This window comes from Propithecus coquereli, unplaced genomic scaffold, assembly GCF_000956105.1.
Source record: "Propithecus coquereli isolate 6110/MARCELLA unplaced genomic scaffold, Pcoq_1.0 Scaffold37, whole genome shotgun sequence".
In the NCBI taxonomy this organism is placed as follows: Eukaryota; Metazoa; Chordata; class Mammalia; order Primates; family Indriidae; genus Propithecus; species Propithecus coquereli.
The window spans coordinates 6,674,598-6,678,612 of NW_012149396.1; the positions used below are offsets into that span (position 1 = coordinate 6,674,598).

At 42.9% G+C, this 4,015-nt stretch overlaps 1 protein-coding gene across 1 annotated transcript in view; it reads right to left on the reverse strand.

The window, feature by feature from the left end:
* The window catches only part of FECH (ferrochelatase), a 41,879-nt gene that overhangs the window by 5,906 nt on the left and 31,958 nt on the right, over positions 1-4,015 (reverse strand). The gene's annotated exons all lie outside the window — the stretch shown is intronic.

Sequence of the window (4,015 nt, forward strand, 5' to 3'; positions counted from 1 at the left end):
GTCAGGCAAACACTGGAGGAGGAAGAGGAGGAAGGCAGCAGCACATGGGGCCAGGTTACCGGCTCCTCAAGAATATGACCTGTACCTTCCCCTTCTTTCTCTCCCCTCACTCTTCCCACCACGGTGGGACTATAGACAAATGCTTTGTGCACAGCAAACTCTGATATACATTCCCTTGTTAATACCTTTGAAAATGTTCAACAAAAATTTTATTTTAATGCTTTAAATATTTAGTGTGTACTGACCCCCTAGGTCCTTATTCTGCTCTATTTTCTTCTGTAACATCCATTCCTTCCTGATTTACCACACTGTTTCATTGTGTTATGTTTATTATCTTTACTCCTTACTCTCCAAGGACAAAGACTTTTGTCTGTTTTCTTCACCCAGACATCCTGTGATGGTGGATGGGACGGTGCCTGAAATACAGTGGCTGCTCAGTAAATACTGTTGAAATGAAATGCTGATGGATTATTTTGTGAAATTATGAATGGTCAGTTAAAAAGTGGTGGGAAGCCTAAACGGGGAAGGAAGGAGGGAAATACGAAGTTACGATTATGATTGGGACAGCAATGCAATAGTTGCTACCAGCAAGATCCACCCATGGGTGCGAAAATCAGGGGCAGAGTCTGAGGAACAAGAAAATATTTGCATAGTCTCCAAGAATCTCCTCCAAGATATTTTTAATTACAAAGAGAAAAACAGTAATTTAACAACGGACAAATGCAGCAGACACCACCTTAAACAAGTGAGCAAGGATCCCATCACCAACAGTAAAACATACTGACGTCACGGACCCCTGACCTGGGGCACCAAGGTGGGCGCGTTCCCCCCCACCCCGTGGTGTTCCTGCCGATGACGCATAACCACAATCCAATCACGAGAAAACATCCCACAAATCAAGTGCAGGGACATGCACACAGTAACTGACATTCTACAAAAGAACTTCAAAAGTATCGAGGTGATGAGAGGAAAGGCCTGAGGAACCGCCACAGGTAGGAGACTACGGAGGAAACAGTGTGGGATCCTGCACTGGATCCTGGAACGGCGAAAGGACGTCTGTGGGAAAACAGGTGAGATCCACATAAAGTCTGGAGTGTAGACAGTATTGTGCCAACGTCACTTTCTTAGTTGCGATAACTACACTTCGGTTACAGAAGACGTCAATGCTTTAGGAAGCGGAGTGGGTGTATTTGGGCACTCTCTGCACTCTTTGAGCCACTTTTTGAGTCTAAGAATTATTTCAAAATACAAAGGTTAAAAAGTCATTGGAAGTGGGGGAAGAGCAGAGCTTGCCAGCTCAGTGTCTTCCTCGACAATCCCACGTCTCCCCTACTCCTGTCTTATCCCCATGACTTCTAGGATGTTCCTCGGTCCCGCACAGGACCCTTGGGCAGCAAAACAACCTGGAAGCCGCATGCTCCGTCCGAGGGAAAGAGAGGGAGGTGAGGTCCAGGGCGAGGGAAGGCAAGGCGGCACCTGGCAGCGTTCATGTGTAAAGACCTGTTTCCTCCAGGCCGGCTCAAGAGCTTCCCCTCTGCCACCTCCGACAGGGTCCCATCACACGTGGGACGAGGGCGGGGCAGAAGGGCGCATACCAGAAAAGAAAGTATGAAGCAATTAAAATAAAATAGGCTTCCACAAGACAGAAACTTATCTCCAGAGCCACCTACTGCTGAAATGGCAACTGCCTGGCTGAGCTGAGTGGGAAGGCTGCAAGGGTGTGACCCTCGTGACCAGCAGGCGGCGGTAAGGCCCCGTTAGAAGAGTGGCCCCCCAGACACTCAGGTGTACTCCACTAACCATGAGTTTAAAACCTTAACTGCATCTAAGAAAACGTAATTCTCCACCTCTCTGGCTTGGAAAGCAATGTTTTTCGGACCGGTGCTAATTCTGAGCTGACGAAATTGGTAACTTATTCCAAGCACTTCTCTATATCACATAGCACACGAGCGTGATCGTTCTTGTTTCCAAAGACACAATCAACTGTGGCACAGATTGCAGTATTTTAATGAACAACCTAGTATAATATGACTAACTATGGAGCAACCGGATCGCAACTCGATACACTCTACATTCACTTGCCAAAATGGGGTCACTGGTCTTAGCAAATTGAAAACTTTGCCTGCTGGAATTCAAACAGCCCCTATCAAGTCCTGAGGACCAAAGAATGAGATGAAGAGTATTTAGTCCGGATGGAGACCTTACAATTCAACACACTGAAACATCAGGTTGAGCTCCTTCAACCAGGCAGTCGAAAGCAGTCTTCTCTTAACCATCCCACTTATTAGAAATTCTATAAATTATTATATACTCAAGTTATCATTTTAAAGAAAAGAGGAAAGATACAGTATTATAATTTGTTATGAGGTTTCAAGAAATGAGTCTACGTGAGTTAGTACCGAGTGGGGTTTTAGAATTCAATCTTGCAGTGGGCTGAGGACATAACAGAAGCTGGATCCATTTTACACATTTAGAAAACAAAACAACCCAATCCCCTACCACTAGGTCATCCAACAAAATGTTCTTACTTACAGACATTGGCAGCGAGTGAGCAGAAAACAGAATGACCACCTCGCTTCTCTTCTCAAGTGGAAAATGGTCCAGTTCTTTTAGAATGTGGTCTGCAAAGCACTGTGCGCATACCAGGAAAGGAGGGTGAGGAGGAAGTGGGAAGAAAGAAATGGAAGGAAAAGAAAGCATTTTAAAAATGAGAGCTACACCCCAAATCTCAGAGCAACCCTCTAAAATCAGAACTCCCTTTTTTAAAAAATTGCAAACGGTACAGTCTCTTTGCTTTGGTTCATCATCACAATGGATCATAACGGATTCAGGGGCCTAGGGAATTTGATGGGAAACATCTAAAGCTCGCTAATGGCTCCCTGCAAGTGAAGGCTGCAGGTCTGCTTCCCCTCGGGAAGCGCAGGGCACACTTCCAGATGGAAAGGAAACACAGATGGGAAGAAGTTGTTTTAAGACCTCTCATTTGCTCCGTTAGCAGGAAAACAGCTTACAGGATCTTTCTAAATCTCCCTTTGTTTGGCATTCAGGCATATCACATGAAAATACGTTAGTCAGAAACAGGAGAGAAAGAAGCAGATACTCTTCTATTTTCACGACATTTTCTTCTGAGCCCGGTATCCTCACCGTGTCAATCTTAGTAACACCCTTCACAACAGATGACTGGTTGTACAGCCCCCGTTAAATTCACAGAGGGTGAGAAGATGTGGTGGACGTGGGGGTCCATTCGGTCACATCTGTGGAACTGGGCTAGAGCGCGGTCCCGCCTCCTCCTCCAAACCTCTGTCCGCCAGACCAGTGAACCCCCTTCGTCTAGTTGGCACTTTCTGATTCACCTCGAAAGGTGCTGAAATACCAGATCTGAAGAGGCTTTCTTTCATCTTACACTTTCATCATTCTCTGTCATTTAATTTATAGAAAATGCTACGAAGGACACTAATGGGTCAACTGACAAAATAGGAATTTGAATGTAAATTAGATAAAAGTAAGTATCGATGTTAAATTTACTGAAGTTGGATGTTATATTGTGGTTATGTTAAGAGAATATTCCTGATTTTAGGAAACACACACTCAAGTATTTAGATGTAGACAGTGATGATACATACATAACTTATTCTCAAATGGTTCAGAAAAAAAAAATCATTTATATACAGACACACACACAGTATATAAATGATAATGACACTGAGATAAATGTTAATAATACATGAACATAAGTAAAGATGAAGAGTTCCTTATGCTATCCTTAATCTTGTAATTTTTCCACGTCTGAAATTATTTCCAGATAAAGAGGTTTGAAAAAATTATAAAGGACAATTTATCAGAACCACATGAATCTACACTTGTTGGTATTTTGATATACCAGTGGTCAGTTTATATTATAGGATGAGCAAACTATTTACTAATAAATACTGAGATATTAATCTTTCCAGAACTCTCAAAATTTGGTAAATAAATGTAAATAATAAATTAAGTATTATTTCAAGAAGTGAGCTTA